This window comes from Coenobita brevimanus, chromosome 44, assembly GCF_032717465.1.
Source record: "Coenobita brevimanus isolate Jiangsu-jjx chromosome 44, ASM3271746v2, whole genome shotgun sequence".
Lineage (NCBI taxonomy): Eukaryota > Metazoa > Arthropoda > Malacostraca > Decapoda > Coenobitidae > Coenobita > Coenobita brevimanus.
The window spans coordinates 23,550,181-23,574,720 of NC_136997.1; the positions used below are offsets into that span (position 1 = coordinate 23,550,181).

Below are 24,540 nucleotides of genomic sequence, written 5' to 3' on the forward strand. Positions count from 1 at the left end.
TAAAATACAAGAGGACTATCCAGATTCTGACATTCCCAAAATTCAAAATGTGTTAAGTCTTAACTGGGATACAACAGCTGATGTAATGAGTTTGAAACCAATTAAGTTCTCTGATGTCACTCTCACTAAGAAGTCCTTGTTAAGTCAGGTCTCCACGTTATTTGACCCATTAGGATTGGTCAGTCCTATAGTTATTAGGGGCAAATGTTTAGTGCAAGAGGCTTGGCTAGAAAGGTTAGACTGGGACACTGACTTAGGTGAGACATATGTGGAACAATGGGAACAGATTAGAAAGGAGTTTGAAACCACATAAAGCATTTGTGTTTCCAGGAAAATAAACAGTAACGAGAAGTCGCACTTACACATATTTTGTGGTGCTTCTCAAAGGGCATATGGAGCAGTAGCTTATTGCACAACAGAAGAGGATAGTAAGATTATTATGTCCAAAGCCAGACTTGCTCCAATGAATGGAAGAACACTACCTCAAACGGAACTGGCTTCCATAGAAGAAGGAACTAAATTGGCTAGGTATATAATCTCTACTCTTGATACTTAGTTTGAGGATATCTATATTTGGACTGACAGTGAGATTTGTCTTTCCTGGATAGGGAAGGAAGACAGTAAAATTCCTTTCGTCTGCAATAGAATGAAGACTATTAAAGAGCTGTCTTCCAAATTTACATTTATGAATGTATCCTCCAAATAAAACCCAGCTGATCTGCTCTCGAGAGGTTTGACTGTAAAGAGACTGATCAAAGATAACTTGTGGTTTAAAAGTCCTAAAATTGGTACTCACTAAAGATTGGTCTGAGCAGAAACAGTATTGTATTCCTGAGGTTGATGTAGTAAACTCGGATTCTGTAGTATCTGAGCCAAAAGAAATTGACGTTAGCAGAGTCTCATCAGTAAGACAACTTATAAACACTATTAAATTGGTTGGTAAGTTTTTGAATAAGAAAGTGGGGTTTCAGAAGTTTAAACCCATGGGATATTGACTGAAAAGAATACAAAGGAATTATTACGGAGAGATATATGATCTTTTAGGCAAAGGCACAGGGAACAAGAATAAGCTGATAAGAGCTTTAGGCTTGTTCTTAGACGGAAAGGGTTTAATTAGATGCCGGGGTCGAATAATAAAGGCTGATTTTCCTCCCAAACTAGACATTCCATGTTATTACCTGAGAGCGATTATTTGGTACAATTAATTGTAAAGGAAGCCCATAATTTGACTCTTCACGGAGGTGTGCCACAGATTTTGGCCCGAATCTGTATTGGATCCCTAAGGGTAGACAGGTAATAAAGATATATCTCAAAGGTTGCATTACATGTAGGAGGTATGACCAACGACCATATGACTAACCAGGTTCACCTGCCTTACCAAGGGATAGGGTACATGTTAGTAGGCCCTTCAAGGTAACTGGAGTTTATTACACAGGGACTATAACTGTTACGGGTGAGGGAACTCCCCATAAGGTGTACTGTATATATGTCAGTTTACTTGCACCTACACAAGGGATGTCCATCTAGAAATGGCAGAAGATTTGAGTTCAGAGATATTCCTGAACGTATTTTGAAGATTTGCCGCTTGGTCTTGTCCTAATAAATTAATAAGCGACATTGGAACCAATTTCGTTGGAGCAGCACCTCTATTTTTAAATATAATGAATAACCCAAAGGTTAAGTCGGCGCTGGGTATCCGAAATTGTACCTAGCAGTTCATAGAATCAAGAGCATCATGGCAAAATGGATCTACCGAACGAATGATTGGTGTTGTGAAGAACTGCCTTACGCAAACCTTGCACATAACTAGGATCATAAGAGAGGAGTTAAGAAGAGGGATAGCTGAAATTCAAGCTAGGATTAACGATAGACCCTTAACCTATCTAGATGACACTAGCGTTTCCACATAGGTTGACACTGGCTCATATGTTATGTGGTAGAAAGCTCAATCCGGTGCTTTGTGTGGATATCCAGGAGGAAGTAGATGATCTTGCCATAGAAAATAATAAATTAGGAAAACATCTGCGGAAGGGATATCAACATCTGAATAAAGTATTGAAGACCTGGGATAGACATTGGAACAAAAAATAACTTTTGAGCCTACGAGAAAGAATTTATGGGGCTCAGGCTGCTAGCAACAAGTCTGGTATTAACATAGGAAATGTGGTCTTAGTAAAACAGAATGACTAAGATCCCACTCGCCATTAGCTAAAGTGATCTCCATGCATCCAGATTCAGAGGGGGTGCTGAGACTCGTAAAAATAAAATGTAGGGGACATACCAACATAACTGTTAATAAACTGGTACCCCTTGAGTTAACAGCTACCCCAGAGACAGTGGATGGTGGAGAACAATTGGGTCAAGATGCGCGACCTAGAAGGGCCGCAGCACAGGGTTCTTGAGACCTATGGAGAGAGCTCCTGGCTAAAGGTCACATTACATGATACAGCGTATAATTTTCGCCCAGCCCCAAAACTGTGGGAAATAATTTCCCCCAGAGTGGTTGTACTCTTTACTTTTCAAAATAGTCATCCCTGGTTAAAAGGAGAGGAAAACCTGCAGAGCGTTAATAACTATTCAAGAGGTTTTATAACCCAGAGATTACGTTCTCTTTAATACTTGTTATTAATAAATTTAATGCTACTGCATTTAACGCTTGTGGAAAACTATATTGTAAATACATGTAATTCATTCATTCATTCATTGCCAGACGCCATGTATCCCAAATGGGGTGGCCAAGGGCTTAGAGTTAATTGTTTTACAGGGAGGGGCACTAATCCTCCACCAACCCCAATTGACACGTAGGGATGCCAACAGCATCTGGTGTTCCCAGGCGGTCACCCATCCAAGTACTAACCAGACCCAACGTTGCTTAACTTCGCTGATCGGACGGGAAGCGGTGTACTCAACGTGGTATGGCCGTTTTGATGTAATTACTTTGGAAATTTCCATTGACCTCACGGCACTTGTGTGATGAGTATGAAATGGTCACGTGAAAAACGAATGAGGGTTTAATACATATTTACATAGATAAAGAGAATAATTGGCTTGGCTTTAGTTTGTTAGGTTCACCTTGTATATATCATGATGTAACCTAACTCTGGTGGCTCAATCGGTAGAGAGGTAGCCTGCGGTTTTACCGGACCAAGTTCAAATCCCCACTGGGGCAGGGATCAGTTTAACCCGCCCTATCCCGGAGACGTGAATTCACGTCCTCACATGATGTGCACTCATATCCCGGAGACATAAATTAACGCGGCAACATTTCAAGGTCCCTAATATGCACAATTTTCAATTTAATTTGCACAATTTTCAATTTTTGCGAGTGATTTTTGCACGTATACACGGGACACCTTCCTCTACAAGATGCCAGGCAGGGACAATGCCTTACCCAGCATGACCTCCTCCCTCCCTGCATGCCCTTTTCTCAGCAATTCACCTGTTATCAGTGACCTGGCAAGTAAAGCCATGTCATGCCACGGTACGAAATTCAGGGCCAGAGTGATTCCTCAATCGATGACAGTGTGGAGGACAAACATTAGGGGAAGAAACAGTCAGAAATGATGATCAGGTAATGTGGCAAAAAAAGGTCAGGAATGGTGAAGAGTTAGTGAGTGAAACAATGCTTATAATGTCTATATTACCGTTTGAAAACCAATATACTCTCGTACTCCAAATAAATTCGTACCAAATAAATAAATAAATACCGTTTATGAGTGGTGTGGAATAGTTATCCTCCCATAGAACTCGTTTTCTTTGCAGCCAGCCTGATAGAAAACCCTGTAAGGTAAGGAGGTACTCCTACCTGGATCGAGTATTTTAAACCTCAGGTGAGCAATTTCTCTATGAATTTTCGATGTTTCTCACCAAAAGCGGATGTTTGAACCAAAAAAAAAAAAGGTCCCAAAAAGTCGGGACTGGGGCGTACCACTGCCCAGAAAACGTCGGGATGGGGGGGGTTAAGGATTTGAATTTCATATAAAGCAGACTTTACCAATCTACCAGAAGACCCGCCGATGTCGTAAAAAAAAAAAAACACTAATACCAATACACCAGTCTTGTATGAGACAGCCCTAGCATGTACTCAATATGGACGGTAGGTGTTAAGCGCCGAAGCGGTGTCATCCAGAAGTGTATGATATGTAGGAGGACTACTGGGCCATGGGAGCAGGTGGCGAAGCCTATGCCCAGAATCAAACACATAAAAACAAAAAAAAAAAAGATAAAGGGAATATTTGGCTTGGTTTTAGTTTAATTAAAACTAAGATTAATTTTCGTTAGATTCGCCTTGTATATATCATGATGTAATCTAATTGTATTTAGCATTGTGGTTAATAAATAGTTGGCACCTCTTCAGATCCTATGAGGGAGAAGATGCTCGCCATGTTCACTCACTCTGCTACCAAACCTCGTTGAGTTAACATGTTGTAAATACGCACTTAACGATGCTTGGAAGCCCAGGCAACCGACTGAAACATCAGGCTTGTCATCATCCGTTGTCCGGCTCCTTCTAGCTACTGTAAGGAACCTGTATAATTCGGCCAAATCAATGGAGAATTAGCTAGGGAGATATAAGAATAATAACTAGGTGAGTTGGGAAAAAAAAATACACCTAAATCTCCTAAGTGACTTAAGTGAATTTACTTAAGGTCGCGTTAGACTAACACTAGTTAGAGAAAGGAGTGTATGAAAGTTTCTGACACACACACACAGGAGGCACCAAAGAGAGCAGATGCGGGCCGACAGCGCTCCATACCGAGCCAGCACGGCCAGTGGCATTACCTAAATTAGTATCTTTATATGAGTCAAGCTCTGTACCAGGTTAGACTAAATTATTTTTCATTATTAAAAGACAAAAAATAATAAGAAGTTTAAACAAGACTTGTTCAAACAGAAAAGAGAACCGAGAGGCGAAAGAATGCGCTCAGTCAGCTGAGGTTTGTTTAGATTACAGCTGCAAGGGGAATGTAAGTACATGTACTCTGTGCTTTTAGTATTGCAAAATGGACATATACTTTAGTAAAGCTAATTTGGAAAAGAAAAGGGATAAAAGTAGAAAGCAAGATGATGATTTCTACCAAGAACTGGTTGAAGTGGAGACTCACAATACACTGGTTGAACGTGTACACAAACTCGAAATGGCTTTCAAAAATGAAATTGATGAAATAAAGAAGCAGATGCACTTGCAAAAGGAAGAAATACAAAAACTAGGAAGGGAGGCCAACAAGAAAGACACAACTATCAGTGAACTAACAGTGGAATTGAGTACACTTAGGAAGAAAATGAGTGAAATGGCAGTACAGTAGTCAATCACGAGTGTTATGGAAGAGTTCAAAAATGACACAGAGACAATTAGGCAAGTAAGCAGTCTGATAGACCAGAGCAGTGATATTAAGGAGAAGATAACACAGGTGAATGAAGCTGTGCAACGCTACAAAAATGATGTGGAAACCACCTATGCTGAAATGGTGAAAGTAAAGAAAAACTTAGAAACAAGGGAGGAGGAAAAAAGCATTAAACAGGAAGTGAAAAGAATAATCCAAAACAATCCAAAGTTAGTCAGAGATTCAGTAGATATAAACAAATCTATAGTAATCACTGGTATAGAAGAGGAAGAAGTAAAAAACAAGATCACAAGAGACAAAAAGGAGATGGCAAATGTAATGAGCTTACTGAAAGAAGTATCAGAGGATATCTGTAGTAAAGACATAGAGGAATACAAAAGGTTAGGGAAATACGAGAAAAGCAAGACAAGACATCTAAAGATGACTCTCCAGAGTGTAAACACTGTGGAGGAGATACTAAAAAATGAAAAGAATCTTATGGAAAAAGAGGAGTTCAAAAATGTATGGATAAAAAGATGCGTAACACAAGAGGAACTGGAATTACTGAAAGAGAAGAGGGAGGAAGCAAAAACAAAAAATGAGGGAAGATCAGAAGAGGAGAAGAACAAATTTTTTTTACAAAGTAATAGGATTGCAGGTACGAAAGTGGTACACAAACAGGAGGGAATAAAAAGGAGGAAGGTAGTAGAACCATGTCATGACAAGTATATAAACAAGATGATAAAGTTGATGTACTCAAATGTGGATGGAATGGTATCTAAATTACTAGAGATGAAAGATTATGTCAGAGAAAATGAACCACAAATAATATGCCTAACTGAAACAAAATTAACACCGAGAATATTCAATGACATACTAAGCTTAGAGGAATACAATATATGGAGAAGCGACAGAAATTTTAAAAAGGGAGGAGGAATTATAATATTAACTAAGAAAAATCTAAAAGTCAATGAAATAAAACTAGATATACCATCACAAGTAGAATTGACTGCAGTAGAGATCAACACATCTGAAGGGAAAGTAATTGTAGCCAATTTGTACATGCCACCCAGATCAAACACATGGGAAAGAGACGAATATGAAGACCTGCAAAGAGTACAATTCAGAGTTTAAGATCATTACTACATAAAATGGAAGAGAAATCGGAAAGAATTATACTAACTGTAGATTTTAATACAAATATAAATTGGAATTCTCTAGATATAATTAGCCAAGAAAGCTGTTGGGACCAAAAGCTCCTGGATCTCGTGCAAGAGTTTTTCCTAACGCAACATGTGAGGGCAACCACCAGAAAAAGAGGACTCGATGTACAGCTCCGGACAGATGAAACGGCTACACCCCATCCACCAGCTACTTGGTTTGGGTCTCAGTGGTTCTGGTAACAGTTGCAGGTGGAGGGAGGGGGGATGTGGGAGGGTGAGGAGGGGAGAAATGTGGGCGGAGTTATATAGGGGGTAGTGTGGGAGGGTGAAGAAGCAGCACAGTCTGGCTGGTGGGAGGGGGAGACGAATGGTTGGGTAGCGGAGACGAGAGTCTGCTGGAGGGTAAGACAGTGAGTGTGATTAGATGAAAAGAAATTTTAAAAAATGAATTATTTAATATCTGCTGCATAAATTGTATTTTATCTATTAAATAAAAACACTGTCTATCATTCACCACCGTATTTGGGTATCCTGCTCATTATTATTATCCTTTGGATACTAGGCAATAAATAAAGATATTGGACGGTCTTTCGGACCCGAACCAATTTTTTCATAACTTTTTTCTTCAGCTATTTCCGTATTCCTATTATCCCTCGTGCTTGAAGTCCCCCTTTTTATCACTTTCTCCTACGCCCTACATTTTTTTTAGGCATAAGGCAGTTTAACTTTCTCTTTAAATAACCATATTTGTCAACAAATATTCCTTTCATTAATCTATTTAATTATCTGTTTTCTTGCAATATGCATTTGTCTAATAATGGGTGTTACACCTTAATTGGCGGCGCTATTTGACGTTTTGAATAAATTTGGCCCAAATTTACGCATATATTGCAGTCTCTCTCAAGTAGGCTGGCAACCTCACACATCCTCCCCCCTGCTTTCTCCTTCTCTCGCTACCCGTTCCCTCCTTTCCTTTTGTAGTACTGTTTATCTATTCTTTCTCATATTTTAACCTCATTCCTTCTTACAAACTTTTAGTGCCATAGGAATTTCTCCCTTATCACCTACAGTCCTACTACATGAAAGTGGAAAAAACTGCCATCGGGAAAAGAATAACTGGAAATTTATGGCGAAGGTTACGATATTAGTTACTTAGAATGAAAGTGTTGGCAGATACGCATTTTTGACGTGATTATCACAGCCACAGCATTTCGCCTTCATAAAACAGAAGGACTATAGGTTTTATGCATTACCTCCTTACGTCCAGCATTACTGTGCAGAACGCCATGTATAACACATTAAGGACCACAAGGACAGTACTGGTAGTCATCGTGATTCTCATGAATCTCTCCATAGGCTATTGAAAACAGTGCTTTATGCTCAACTTCTGAATTATGTTCTCATCATGGCAATGATAGGCAAAGATAATAAAAACAATATATACAACCAAATTATCATTTATTATACAACAAAGCTCAAACTGCCTCCGTGCTACCTGAAAAAATTAAATACCTTCTCATATATATATATATATATATATATATATATATATATATATATATATATATATATATATATATATATATGGATGATGCCATGTCGTAGCGCTTAAGGGAATAACAGGGATGACGACGGTGATAATTGTCGCAAGGGAACGAGATGAAAGGAAAATTTTCTCTACCTGAAGTAAATTCTAATGGACAGTAATAATTCGAGACCCCGTTTATTGACAATAATTTTTATAGATCTGCATGTCGCCGTTATTGCGTCTCGGAACATTTCGGTAGATGATATAACTGATATAAATTGATAAATGGGTAGAGAGATATCCTTATCGTCTATATTACGTGATAAGTATGATATAGTAATGATAATCTGTAAATCTTGCTGTGACGGAAGGGTATTTGTAAAGCGAACTAATTTATACCACAGACTGTATCAGAAGTGTTTCTTCTTCATAAATTGAAGCTCGATGAATACTCTAGACTGTATGCCAGGAAGCAGGTGACCTTGGTGTTTCTTATGAGGGATCCGGTTCGTGGCATAGTATGGAGGATGCATAGAGCTCAAATTTATCAAACAGATAGTATCCTCGTAACTGGGCACCTCTTCACCCACTTCCTGAAACTCAGACATGGAGTACCGGGGTGAGAATAACGCCATAATGACTAATACACCACAAACATATGGATATTTATACATCAACGAGAAACGACTGTGGTTCACTTGTATTATCTATGGACTGCAATAAACACCGTTACTCAGGGCAGACCACCAGTTCCATGTTTCGTCAGTATATACTGAGATGAATGATTCTAACCGAATCAGGTAGATCCTCTCCGTCAACTGAGACAATGGCATACTGATATGTGAATTAATTGCCATGTCTAGTTATTCTTTAGAAACAGTAAAAAAAAATAATGACTTTTTGTTTACCTGTAGAAACAAATAAAATAGTAGAGGACAAACTTGTGCCACGTGACACTATGCGAAGTCGTTAGGTTTCCTGCCATGAACAGAGGTGTTAACAGAGGTATCAGCCACCCCGGGGCATCAGTCACACCGATTCAGAATGGAGGCAAGACGTAGAGAGGCAAGACGGAGAGAGGCAAGAGAAAGGAGGATTGGTTTAAGAGGGCGCATTGTAGGGATGCGTGAAGCCGGGCAGTCCATCCGAGCCATCGCAAACACCCTGGGAATTTCCACCAACACTGTCCAAAGGTGGATAAGAAGGTGACTGTAGATATAGTTCCTCTAATAATAAATAACATAACCATCAGTTTAGGAGTTAAAGACACATAAGGTTTATGAAATAACACCACATCATGTTCTTCCTGACCTTACTATATAATACATTTACTCTATTTCCTTCCGTCTGGCCAACGCAAGTTTAAATATGGTAACATCGCATTGCACGCTCGTGATTGGCGGAACAAATGTGGTCCTTTACCCTTGGCTTGTCAAGATAAATATTTAAAATTTATGCCTTCCCTTTCCTTGGGGGAAGCAGCCTAGGTATATAGATAGATAGATAGATTAATCTTTGTGTCGTTTAGTAATGAAATTACGTTAACGAAGGCATAACTTAATTGTTCATCTCAATAAGTAAAACGTAATCAACATATGTTCGGTAATCACGAACTGCCAATGCGATAGTGTCATATTTACAAATAATGCCACAATCACGTAGGCCTGACGAAATAAAATAGTATATATTGTAACTGTTTAGGGATGAAAGTTTTAATGTGTACACAACTAAGCTAGAAAACACGCATCCCGGATAATGTTAGGGTAAGGACTGCAGGTCTACATTAAGTCAGGTGCGACTGTGTTGAATGATTCATGTAAAATCTAATGCCAGACTACTCCTCCCAAAAGCCTCGTTCCCTAGTTTAGCCATCAAAAATTGAGTAGGAGTAAGTAGAGCGGTTATTAAGACAAATTAGATAAAGAAAACTACACAGAAAAATCAGATGAAACTGTCACTGTCATATCATAAATATGTAACTGGTGGCAACGAGGTGGTTATCTCGTATCTGAGACTGATACCCGGGTCGGTGGAGTAGGTGGACAATTTTCCGAGCCAACTGTGTTCCTGATCACGTAGCAGAAAGTAGAAACTCTGATGTACTACATATATATATATATATATCTATATATATATATATATATATATATATATATATATATATATATATAATCATACAGGCTCTACACTAATGAAATTTAACATCGAGTAACCCTATATGCCCAAAGTAATTTCCTCTGCATGGACTGACGTTGTAACGAAACTGGTTGTCCCACTGCAGTAATTATTAATATATTTTTATGGTCATGTATGACTGAATAGTTTAGTTTATACCAGCGAAAACCTCAGAAATAATACTCACCGAGTATTATTCCTTCTCCAGCAGTTGCGCCTTCAGTGACACACTTCCAAAAATCCTCTGGCTTGTCAACATAACGTTTGCTAGGGTCCTGTGATGCAACCCTGCTTCGTGCAATACTCTTCTCATAGTCTTTTCGCTGATATCATGGTCTGTGCATCGGTTTCTGTGGCGTGTAGTGCAACATGGTGGTTTCCGTGTGGTAGGTTGCCATGCTAGTTAGTGTCCTCTGCTTTACCCAACACAATAAATTTTAGATCAAACAGTGTTGTTCATGGTTATTAATATATATATATAAATATATATATATATATATATATATATATATATATATATATATATATATATATATATATATATATATATATATATATATATAGGATCATGTATTTAATTTCTTCAGGTTACATGTGATTGTGTGAGCCGGTTACACCCTTCAGACTGCAGCACGGAGGCAGTTTGAGCTTTGTTGTATAATAAATGATAATTTGGTTGTATCTATTGTTTTTATTATCTTTGCCTATCATTGCCATGATGAGAACATAATTCAGAAGTTGAGCATAAAGCACTGTTTTCAATAGCCTATGGAGAGATTCATGAGAATCACGATGACTACCAGTACTGTCCTTGTGGTCCTTAATGTGTTATACATGGCGTTCTGCACAGTAATGCTGGACGTAAGGAGGTAATGCATAAAACCTATAGTCCTTCTGTTTTATGAAGGCGAAATGCTGTGGCTGTGATAATCACGTCAAGAATGCGTATCTGCCAACACTTTCATTCTAAATAACTAATATCGTAACCTTCGCCATAAATTTCCAGTTATTCTTTTCCCGATGGCAGTTTTTTTCCACTTTCATGTAGTAGGACTGTAGGTGATAAGGGAGAAATTCCTATGGCACTAAAAGTTTGTAAGAAGGAATGAGGTTAAAAATATGAGAAAGAATAGATAAACAGTACTACAAAAGGAAAGGAGGGAACGGGTAGCGAGAGAAGGAGAAAGCAGGGGGGAGGATGTGTGAGGTTGCCAGCCTACTTGAGAGAGACTGCAATATATGCGTAAATTTAGACCAAATTTATTCAAAACGTCAAATAGCGCCGCCAATTAAGGTGTAACACCCATTATTAGACAAATGCATATTGAAAGAAAACAGGTAATTAAATAGATTAATGAAAGGAATATTTGTTGACAAATATGGTTATTTAAAGAGAAAGTTAAACTGCCTTATGCCTAAAAAAATGTAGGGCGTAGGAGAAAGTGATAAAAAGAGGGACTTCAAGCACGAGAGATAATTGGAATACGGAAATAGCTGAAGAAAAAAGTTATGAAAAATTGGTTCGGGTCCGAAAGACCGTCCAATATCTTTATTTATTGCCTAATATCCAAAGGATAATAATAATGAGTAGGATACCCAAATACGGTGGTGAATAATAGACAGTGTTTTTATTTAGTAGATAAAATGCAATATATGCAGCAGATATTATAATAATTCATTTTTTGTAATTTCTTTTCATCTAAGCACACTCACCTGTCTTACCCTCCAGCAGACTCTCGTCTCCGCTACCCAACCATTCGTCTCCCCCTCCCACCAGCCAGACTGTGCTGCTTCTTCACCCTCCCACACTACCCCCTATATAACTCCGCCCACATTTCTCCCCTCCTCACCCTCCCACATCCCCCCTCCCTCCACCTGCAACTGTTACCAGAACCACTGAGACCCAAACCAAGTCACTGGTGGATGGGGTGTAGCCGTTTCATCTGTCCGGAGCTGTACCTTCAGTGCTAGATCTAATATTTACTAGGCAAGAAAATGATATTGACAGTTTAATATATCACCCTCCACTCGGCAAAAGCGATTATGCAGTGCTAAATTACAACTTCAGGATAGCATATGACATAGTTAACAGCAATGAAAGTTACAAAAAGAGCCTAAACTATAAAAAGGGAAATTATCAAGAACTAAAGAAGTATTTCTTAGAAGTTGATTGGGAAAATTAGCTTAGAGGACAAGATTTAAATGCTGTAGATAAAAAACTCTGTGAATTTTATGAAATAGGAGTCCAGAAGTACATCCCAGAGCACAAGGAAGCACATAAGAAAATACAGAAATGGTTCAATACAGAATGTAAAAAATCAAAAGAAAGAAGAGATTTGTTGTGGAATAGATACAGAAGACACAATAGTGAAAGGGCATATAATAATTACAAACAGGCAAGAAACGATTATACAAGAATAAGGAGGGAAGCCCAAAAACAGTTTGAGGAGGATATAATAAATCAAAATAGTGATCAACCAAAGCTGTTTTACAGCAACATCAGAAGCAAAACCAAAGTAAAATTACGGACAAGGGAATCACTTATACACAAGAGAAAGATTTTTGTGAAGCACTAAATAAGAATTTCCAATTAGTTTTTACAGAAGAAAAAAATTTTGAGAGGGACTATGTGGAACATGCATGTCCACACACACTACCAGATATACAAATAGCAGAAAAAGTAATACAGGAGTAGTTAAGTAAATTAGACAGGGGAAAAGCAAGTGGTCCTGATGAAATTTCATGTTGGGTACTACGAGAATGTGCAAAGGAGTTAAGTAAACCATTATTTTTAATTTTCAAGAAATCCTTGAGTCAAGGTAAACTACCTTATATTTGGAAGAAAGCAAATATTGATCCCTTATTCAAGAAAGGAAATAGACAAAATCCACTCAACTACCGACCAGTATCACTGACCAGTGTTGTAAGCAAGGTATTAGAAAAGCTTATAAGAAAAGCTTGGGTAAATCATCTAGAAGAACACAGTATGATAACAGAAAGACAGTTTGGTTTCAGAAAAGGAAAATCATGTGTTACTAATCTGTTGAGCTACTATGACAGAGTAACAAACACAATACAAGAAAGAGAAGGATGGGTGGACAGTATCTATTTAGATTTCAAGAAAGTTTTTGACACAGTACAATACCAAAGACTTTTATGGAAACTGTACCATCAAGGAGGAATTCGAGGCAAACTGTTTTGTTGGATGCAAGATTTTCTCATAAAAAGAGAAATGAGAACAGTACTAAGAGGAAACTACTCATCATGGAAAGAAGTGACTAGTGGAGTACCACAGGGTTCAGTGCTGGCACCAATCATGTTTTTAGTGTATATAAATGATATAAACAGTAACACTGGAAATGAGAGCTATCTGAATATGTTTGCAGATGATGCAAAAATACAAAGGAGAATTACTAACACAGACTCTTGTAAAGAGCTACAAGAAGAATTAAATAAACTTCATGAATGGAGTAATACATGGCAAATGGAATTCAATGTGGGTAAGTGTCTTGTAATCAAGTTTGGTAAAAGTGGAAAAAGACCTGATTGGGATTATAAGTTAGGAAATAAAACCCTATACACATCAGAAAGAGAGAAGGACCTAGGTGTGATTATCAATAACAGACTATCTCCGGCTGACCACATCAACGAGAAGGTACGGAACATGTATACACTGCTTGTAAATATGAGAATAGCATTCACATACATAAATGAAGACATGCTAAGAAGGATAATAACATCATTCATTAGACTAACCCTGGAATATGCATTAGTAGTCTAGAGTCCTCATCTCAAAAAACACATAGACAAGATTGAAAAAGTTCAAAGGGCCGCTACAAGATGGATACCAAGCTAAAGGGACCTAAGCTACGAAGAAAGACTAAATAAACTGAATCTGCCAACACTACAGGAGAGAAGGAAAAGAGGTGACATGATAATGCTATATAAGTGCATATCAGGGAAGGAGAAAATAGATATAAATGATGACTTAACATATGGAGAAGCATCAGCAAGAGGACACTACAAGAAACTGCATAAGAAGAGAGGTGATAAAGACGTAAGGAAAATCAGTTTCCCAAACAGAGCAATTGATCAATGGAATGCACTATGGAATGAAATAGTGTGTGCCAAAACAATTCACAAATTAAAGGATATGTACGATAAATATGGTTTAAGACACAGGACAGTACGAGCTTGACTCATTCCTGTAAAAATACAATTAGGTAAGAATAACAAGGTAAGAACACACACACACACACACACACACACACACACACGCATATATATATATATATATATATATATATATATATATATATATATATATATATATATATATATATATATATATATATATGATGACTCCACCCTTCACCTCTCCATTCGGTTTTCGCAACGACCACCTCAGCAGTTACTTCAACAAACAAGGGATGAGGCTATAGCACACCTAATGTCTGACTTGGCTCGTATCTCTGACTGGGGTAAATATAATCTGGTTGTTTTTAATGCATCTAGGACTCGGTTCTTACACCTATCAACCCGCCAAAATCTTCCACAGGTATACCCACTAATATTTAATAATATTCAGCTTAATCCTGCATCATCCTTGAACATGCTTGGGGTTTCATTTACTCGGGACTTATCTTGGAAAAATCATATTACATCTCTTGTAAAATCTGCTTCCAAGAGATTGGGTGTGCTAAGCCGTCTCCATTCTTTCTTTACCCCTGCACAATTGTTGACTCTATACAGGGGTTTTATCTGCCCCTGTGTGGAGTACAACTCTCATGTGTGGGGAGGCTCCCCACATACAGCTATTCTCAATAGGGTGGAGTCAAAGGCTTTTTGTCTCATTAACTGTCCTCCTCCTACTGACTCATTTCAACCTCTGTCTCTTCGCTGCACTGTTGCATCTTTATCTCTTTTCTATCACTACTCTAATGGTCACTGCTCCTCTGAACTGTCTGCATGCATTCCTCCACCTCTACGACAGGCGCGTAGCACCCATCTAGCAGCAAACTCTCATCTCTTTTCTGTCCAACTCTCTAATGCAAGAGTTAACCGTTACTCCCAGTCCTTCATTTATGCAACAGGTCAACTCTGGAACTGTCTCCCTCTGTCTGAATTTACTGCTGCCTATGAACTCCAGTCTTTCAAACGCAGTGTGTCCAGGCATCTCGCAATTATCAGATCTTGAATTTGTCTCTCTATTGTATTTTGTTTTTCTCTTGGAGGGAACTGTTATTGCAGGCTGATGGCCTTTGGTTTCTTCTTCCTCGTATAAAAAAAAAAAAATCACCTCAATTTATAGAGTTTGTGTTCCAAATATTTATCCAACGTTTTCTAACGAATAGACTAAAGTCCAAGTAACAGTTAAAAGTTATTTGGCCCCATAAGTCCCTCTCCTGCCTTGTCATCAGGAGAACCACATATGCACCCACCTACTTATCCACCTACCCACTCTACCCATCCAACACAACCCACCGACCTCATCGCAGCCACCCACCCAGCCCACCAATCCCTGCTATCCACCCTGCTAACCCACGAATGCCACATATGAAGCTCACCCAACAATGCCAAGCAACACGTTCACTCATTCACTTCTTCACTCTGAACCCATCCAGCCACCCAGCCCAACTACCCACTTAGATCATACCGACCATGCAATCATCTCAGCCATCCTTGTTACCAACGGTGCTCACTCACCCTGGCGACTCACTGTCCACACATCCCTACTTGTCCACCGACCCCTAACACCCACCCTCTTCACTCACGAATTCCACCCACCCTGCTCACCCAACAATGCCATCCATCTCATCCATCCACACAACCCTCCCACTTCTCCTTGAACACTCCCTACCCACCTCACCCTGCCCATCCACCCATCCTATCCACCCACTCCTCCAACCAACCCACCCTCCCATCCACATGCCCAACCAGCCTTTTTACCCAACCCCATTCACTCCGCCACCCCATTCACCCATTTGAACCCAACCTATCCATCAAACTCATCTTATCCAAATCTAACATACCGACTACCCCCCGACCACAGACATATCCAGCCACCCACCCTGCCCGCTGCAGGGGGTCACCTTGACATGGTGGCGAAGCTTGAAGCGTGGTTGGCAGTGCGACCTACTTTGGAGGTGTGCCTACCTTTGTAGGGTTTGGCATTAGTCGGCCATGTGGACCAAGCACCCCCTACATCACTGGTGGAGGAGGCCTGCTGGTGATGTTAGTCCCTGCCCATTTGCCACCTAGGGCAGGACTGTTACCTCCCCACGTGTTTGCCGTGTGTGGCGTCCCGTAATGCTGGGAGACGGGAGTCCTGGAGGTTGAGCGATGCTTCATGATGCGCCCTGCAGCTAGCAATACACCTCTTTGGTCCCTTATTCTGGCTAGACGGGCAGCCTGGTTGGGCCTGACCAGGTCAATCGGCTGGTCATGCGTTGGCTAGGATCAAGTGGGCACTGGGGGGCCTGGTGGCTCCTATCGTCCTGGAGTCACCCTTGCCCAGGTCCCCCGGTGGTTACCCACGTATACTCTCCCGCTACCTCTGGGGATGCCAGTGGTGTTGTCCCTGGCATACGACCTCCCCTTGTTGGGCTCCATGGTGGGTGGAGGGGTGGGGGAATGAAGTTCGCTGTTTAATATATGGAGCCAGTTAATAAAGCCGTTGTTGAGGACACGGCCTCAGTCCTTGGACATTCTTCGATGACCACTCTTATCACCACTCTGGAACCTTTCCAGGCCCCCGGTGACTTTCCTTCTCTGCCTCAGCATTCAAGTGGGACTAGGAGGAGGCCACGTTGGGTTGGTTCGGCTCTAGGGTTAAGCTCGGAAGAAAAGAACCCTGAGAACTATTATAAATATCTAGTGCTAAAATCCTCCACAGGTGGATCAGTGCTAGATATTGACATTTTTAAAATGCAACATGCCATCATCTCAGCATGTGGAAAAGAACCCAGAATATCATCTCAGAGCGATGGAAGTGTCCTCATTGAAGTGTCTTCACCTGAAGAGAGCTCCCAATTGATGCGTTTGACCTCAATTTCTGGTTCCGAAGTTTCCTGTGTTCCACACAAGACATTCAACCAGTGCAAAGGAGTAATTTTTTCTTGTGACCTCCTCCGTTACTCAGAAGCATGGTTGTTAGAGGAAATGCATTCTTATGAGGTGATAAATGTTGAGCACCTTCACAAGAAAATAGACGGTATCCTAACCCCAACACCGACCTTGTTCCTGACATTTAACAGGTTAACGCTGCCCTCAGCTATGAAACTTGCTTGGCTGTCACTTCCTGTTAAGCCGTATGTGCCAACTCCAAAGTGGTGTTTTCACTGTTAGGGCTACGGCCATGTTAGTAAATTTTGCTGCCATTCACAAGCTGGACTTCCTGGTGTCTGCATCTCATGTAGAGGACCAGGCCATACCGGTGACTGTACAGGCCCGCTTAAATGCTATCATTGTGGAGGTCCTCATGCCGTGTCTTCTAAGAGTTGTCCAAGATACTGCCTGGAAAGGGAGATTTTGTCCATACATACACGAGAAAGGGTTTCATTTCCTGAAGCAAAGAGGATAACCCAGACACTCTTTTTTCAACCGGGAGTTACTTATGCTTCTGTTCTTTCTAAAACACCAGTGGGTCACCTTGTATCTCAGAAGCAGCTTCGACCCATTCCAGTATGCACTCTTTCAGTTCGTGATACGCGGAATGCTGTCCCCATAGTTAGTACTGCTGGTAAGAATGATGTTTGCCTGACCGCTGCTCTGACTGTTTCTGCCCCCACTTCAGTGGCTGACAACTTGCACACTTCTGTGGTGGTGGCAGACGACCACATTGACTGGATCTCTTCTCCCGATGAAGCCAGTATGCCCGAGGCTCCATCTGTATCTGGTAAATGTCACCGTTGTTCATCTGAGTTCTCTGAACATGGAGACCGGCCACTTAAGGTTTCTGTTGTTGACCCTTCTGTTGACACCTCTCTTGTTCCCTCTGTCCAGCAGGCTGAGGGATCTAACCAGGAGACACCTGAAGCTGATGCTTCAGCTCTGGTCCGGTCCCCACCTGGGGGATGTTGGACTGCTCGTTGGTGCTTCAGATCTGAAACATAGGATGGCCTCCTCAAAGGACTCTAGATCTGTGGGCTCTTCTTCCACTTCTAGGACTTCTGGTGGGGGCACTGGCCGTCCTACACCTCCAAAGACAGCCCCCAAGCCACCTTCCAAACAAACTGGTATGCCCACTCTAAGGAGGAGTGTTGTAAAACTTACTTCCACATCCTCACGTTTGTCTTCAGATGTTAGACAGAGGGTGCGGGTTCCTGGTGCTGGGCAGGCTCCTGTCAAGGGCCTTCATAAGCATCAGTCATAACCCACTCTCTTGTCAGGTGTACAGTCCCGCACTTAATCATCATTCCTCCATTATGGGTTCCATCATCCAGCAGAACTGTCGGGGTTTACGTGCCAACTATGAGGAATTGTGTCATCTGGTTTCTCAATTTACTCCTCTGTGCACGTGTATCCAGGAGACCATGGTGGGTGATACTGTTCCTTCCGGTCCTTCTGGCTACCATTACCTTTTATTCTAATCCTGTGCTGGGCCAAGGTCATCATGGAGGTGCTGCTATCTTCCTTCGCAAGGATATTTCATACAATCATCTGGACATCTCCACTCCCCTGCAGGCTGTTTCTGTCTGGATGTTTTTACGTCGGCAGTATACAGTTTGCAGTCTTTATCTTCCTCCTAGTGCTACTGTTGAAAGGGTGGATCTGGAATGCCTTATTAATGGCCTTCCTTCTCCCTTTCTGTTACTAGGAGATATGAATGGTCACCATCCGCTATGGGGAAACCCTCGGGGTGTAATGCTGGCCTCTTTACTGGAAGATGAGTTAGGCATTCTCAATGCCAATAAAATGCAACTTATTTCCATAGTGAGACTGGAACTTTTACTGCCACTGATTTGTCTTTATGCTCAGCTGATGCTGTTTTAGATTTTACCTGGGATGTGTTGCCAGACCTGTATGGCAGCGACCGTTTTCCATTACTTTTAACTGCTAGTGCTGGTGGACCTCAGCCACATCTTCCTCGCTGGCTTCTGGATTAGGCTGACTGGCCAGTTTTCAGGGAATTAAGTTCCATTTCCCTTTCTGTCAACGAGTTTGGCTGTCTTACTGAGACTATGTCATATTTCAATACCATGTTGCACTCAGCAGCCCTGTTATCTATTCCAAAAACGAAGGGTCAGTTTCCTAAACGTCCGGTTCCTTGGTGGAACTCTGAGTGCAGTTCTGCAGTGAGAGCCAAATGAGTTGCCTTCTCCCGACTTCGTCGACACCGTGGGGATCCTCAGTATTTCGTGGCATTTCAGAGGGCACGGGCTCAAATGAGGAGGGTTTTAAAGGAGGCCAGGCGTTCATCCTGGAAGGGTTATGTTTCCTCCATCAATTCAAGGCCTCCCATCATCCAGGTGTGGAACATCGTAAGGAAAATTTCAGGAAAATTTATTGTTCCCTCCCCTCCTGTTTTATCTGCAGCAGGTGGAACTGTGGCTGATCCACTTGCTCTTGCAGAGTTGCTTGCTGATCATTTTGCCAGTGTGTCAAAGAAGGTTGCAGATATGCCTTCGGCTTGCCACCTACTGCACCTGAAGTCCGTGGTCTCAGTTTTGCCTCAGCTGGGGGAGAGGTTTACAATGTTCCATTTTCAGTTTCTGAACTCCAGGCAGCTCTGTTGCAGTGCCATGATTCCTCTCCTGGTTATGATGATATTCATTATGCATTTTTACGCCACCTGTCTAATGAGTCCCTGTTGTTTTTCCTTTCACTGTTTAATAAGATCTGGTGTTCTAGGGAGTTTCCGGCTTGTTGGGGTGTTGCTGTAGTTATCCCCATCCCCAAACCAGGTAAGGACCACCTACAGGCAACGAATTATTGGCCTATTTCTTTGACGTCTTGTGTATGTAAAGTTTTGGAAAAGTTGGTCAATGTTAGGCTTGTGTGGTTTTTAGAGAGAGGTGACTTCTTATCCCCTGCCCAGTATGGTTTTCGAAAAATGCAATCTACCTCCTATGCACTGTTGTCCTTGGAATCTTCTGTCTGTGAGGCTTTCTCCACTAACCAACACCAGGTCACGGTCTTCTTCTATCTGGAGAAGGCATATGACACTGCCTGGCATCATGGTATTTTACTCTCTCTTCATGAGTTTGGTCTTCGTGGATGCTTGCCTATTTTTATTCAACAGTTTTTATCTAACCGAATTTTAAGGGTACGTGTGGGAGGAGTGCTTTCTACTGCCCGAGCACTAGAAGATGGGGTACCACAGGGGAGTATCCTTAGTGTTACTCTGTTTGCTGTAGCCATTAACAGTGTCATTAGTGTACTTCCTGACGGTGTACGAGGATCACTATACATCGATGACCTCTCTATTTCCCTCACCACGTCTAGAATGTCTCTGATGGAGAGGAAGTTGCAGCTGGCTCTCAATCGAATTTCTGACTGGGCAAAAACTCGCGGTTTCCATTTTTCTTCAACAAAGACAGTGGCTATGCATTTTTGTCGTCTTTGAGGGGTTCACCCAGACCCTGACTTGTATCTCTATGGTAGGAGAATATCCTGTATGGACGAGACACGGTTTCTGGGTCTTCTGTTTGATAGACATCTAACCTGGGTCCCTCATATTTGTTCTGTTAAGGCGGCTTGTCTTAAAGCTTTGAGTCTTTTGAGGGTTTTAGCTCATACCTCTTGGGGTGCTGACCGTCAGACCCTCCTCCTCTTGCATAGGTCTCTTATTCTTCCTAAACTTGAATATGGATGTGAGGTCTACTCCTCTGCAACAGATGCTCATCTCCGGTTGCTAAATTCTGTGCATAATGCTGGTGTACGTCTGGCAACCGGGGCATTCAGATCATCCCCGATTCCAAGCTTATTGGTGGATGCTGGTGTACTCCCCTTGGATCTGTGATGCCAGTTGCTAATGATGAGGTGTTGGTATCGTTTTCACCGCATTCCAGACTCAGTTTCTTGTGCCATCGTCTCCCAGGATTCCTGATCTTATGTTTTTGACACCCGTCCTAATTTCCCAAAGCCATTTGGTTACAGGGTCCAATCTGTTATGTTAGCCCTCTCTGTTCCGAGACTGGCAATTTGTCCTCATCGGATCCCAAGGGTGGGTTCTTGGCTGCTCCCTTGTGTGACCTTCTGTAGGTCCATTGTTGAAAAAAAGGGCTCACTTCCCTCTCAGGTGTCCCTCCCCCTCTTTTTAGAACATGCCTCTGTTCATGAGGGTTCTGTCCCCGTCTATACTGACGGGTCTAAGACTGATACTGGAGTAGGATTTGGTGTTGTATTCCCTTCCTTTAGTAGAGGTGGTAGCCTTCCTGGCATTACTTCAATGTATATAGCAGAACTGACTGCAATTTTATATGCTGTTAGAATTATTTTTACTCTCCCCCAATCCTTTTTTGTGATTTTTAGTGACTCGTGTAGTGCTTTGTCAGCACTGGAGTCTTTTAATACATCCCATCCATTGGTTTTATCAATTTTAGAGTGGCTTTTTCTTCTTGGCCGTCGTGGCCGCCGTGTGGACTTCTGTTGAGTACCTGCACATGTTGGTGTGGTGGGCAATGAGAGGGCAGATACTTTAGCTAAAGCTGCGTCTTATCAACAGCCCTCAACCGACTATCCACTTCCTGCTTCTCATGCAACACCTTACTTGCGGTACGCAATTCGTACGTGTTGGCAGAGACAGTGGGATGTTGTTTCTCACAATAAATTAAAAGAAATCTTTCAGAGAGTGGTTGTCCCAAGGGTTCTTCCCTCTATGTCTTGGCGATTGGAGGTGGCTCTTGCTAGGCTTCGCATAGGGCATTCGCGGCTTACACATGGGTTCCTGATGAATGTTGAATCTCATCCTTACTGTGAAGACTGCCTTGTTCCCCTTACTGTCCGTCATTTGCTGGTCGAGTGTCCGAGTCTGGGAGACCTACGTCAGAATTTCCCCCATAGGCATAAGGGGGCAGATGGTGCCTACTGTTTGTCCTCGATGCTTGGTGAAGCCTCTAGCGATTTTAGTGATGTTTTTAGTTTTCTTTAGGAGGCGGGCCTCCTTCCACTTTTATAAGTATCTGATATTTTGTAAACTATTCTTTTATTATTTTCAGTGTTTTATTCCTACTAACAGATATTAACTTTAATTTGAATATGCACTTTTTCTTTTGCTGTGCGTTTTGCCTTGTCATCCGGCGGCATATGACCCTGGCAGTTGCGTCGCCAGATTTTAATTATTTGAAATCAATCAATCAATCAATCAATCAGCCACCCACCCACACAGGCCACCAAACGCATCCACTCACTAACCCATTTACCCCTACAACCCACCCCAAACCACTCCACACACCACACCCAACAACTGTCCCCCCCCCCCTTCACCATTACCACTGTCCACCCACCCTGGTGATGCACCGAACTACACACCCAACAACTTAACCTGATCAACTCCACCCACCCAACCAACTGACACACACACACACACCCACACACACACACACCCACACCCAGAGAGAGAGAGAGAGAGAGAGAGAGAGAAATGGAGAAAAGACTTCCCCAAGCTAGGCAACTGAGGCCATATAGCCCCGCTGGCTTACAGGAGGACGCAACCCCTCCCGGCACCGGTAGCCCGGGCGAGGCTCGAACTTGTGACCTTCCGATCACAAGCTCAGCGCGCTACCACTGTGCTACCGCACCCCCAGAGAGAGAGAGAGAGAGAGACTGACACAGCTAGGGCGAGTCCACACGTGTGCTCGAGCAAGTGCTGGCAACATATAAGCAACACAGTAACGACCACGCTGCAAACATGTTGGGAACAGCAGCGTCCAGATCATGTTGGCAGCATCATGATGAAGTCTCAGTGCCTGATATGGATACACTTATCCCATCGCCTCTCCTGCAAGTGTTCGCAGCTGCACTGAAACAAATTTGCTTACATCTGTCCAAATACTGCTGCAAACATGTTCCCGAATATCTTGCCTGCCGTGTTGCCAATATAGGCTATGTTCGAGAGCAAGTGCGGATTCGCCCTAAGACATACATACATACACACACACACACACACACACACACACACACACACACACACACACACACACACACACACACACACACACACACACACACACACACAGGGAGAGAATAGTTCACAACAACTTCACTCACTAATCATCCTCAGGTGTTGTTTATCCCCGAGGAAGACTGGCCCTACGTCTTACGAATTACTGTTTGATGGTTGATTGTATAATCACTGAACAGTATGAACAGCATGTAATATTGAAACTAGCATAGTTATGATATTTAATATTTTACCAAAGTATTCGCTCATTAAAACTATTGCCAATTGGATGGCATATCATGGCATCCTAATGGAAATATATCCATAATATAGCTGAATTAAAGGGTGTGTCGAAGACACGAGTCAGTGTATTGTGGAAGCTGCTGCTAGAACAATACAAGACATTTCCACATCTCATCCGTCCCCTTCACCGTCCCCAAATCCTCCCTCCCTCCTTTCCACCCTTCCGCATGTGTGCGTGTGTGTGTGTGTGTGTGTGTGTGTGTGTGTGTGTGTGTGTGTGTGTGTGTGTGTGTGTGTGTGTGTGTGTGTGCGTGTGTGTGTGTCTGTGTGTGTCTGTGTGTGTGCATATATCTGTTCTTATCTAATTGTATCTCTACAGGAATGAGTCAAGCTCGTACTGTCCCGTGTATTATATCATTTTTATCATACATATCCTTAAATATGTGAATAGTTTTGGCACGCATTATTTCATTCGGTAGCGCATTCCACTGATCAGTTGCCCTATTTGGGAAACTGAATTTCCTTATGTATTTCTCACCTCTCTTTTTATGCCTTTTTTTTTTTCCAGTGTCCTCCTACTGATGCTTCCCCATAGGTTATATCTCACTGATGTCTATTCTTTCTTTCCCGGAGATATATTTATATAGCGTCATGTTTCCTTTTCCTTCTCTCTTGTAGTATTGGTAGGTTCAGTTTTTCTAGTCTTTCTTCGTAGCTTAGATCCTTTAAGCTTGGTACCCATCTTGTAGCAACCCATTGTACTTTTTCAATCTTATCTATGTGTTATTTCAGATGAGGATTCCAGACCACTGATGCAAATTCAAGGGTTGGTCTAATGAATGCGGTAGTTATCTTTCTCGGCATGCCTTCATTTATATACATGTGAATGCTATTCTCATATTAGCAAGCAGTGTGTGCATGTTTCGTACCTTCTTATTTATGTGGTCTGCCGGAGAAAAAGTCTATTATTGATAATCACTCTTAGGTCCTTCTCCTTTTCTG

The 24,540-nt window shown here is 41.7% G+C and overlaps 1 non-coding gene across 1 annotated transcript; it reads right to left on the minus strand.

Moving 5' to 3' along the window:
* Positions 1–2,809: 2,809 nt before the first annotated feature.
* LOC145398244 (5S ribosomal RNA) lies at positions 2,810–2,927 on the minus strand. Its single transcript, XR_013897096.1, has one exon. It is a non-coding gene; the product is annotated as a 5S ribosomal RNA (ribosomal RNA).
* Between the last annotated feature and the right edge of the window lie 21,613 nt (positions 2,928–24,540).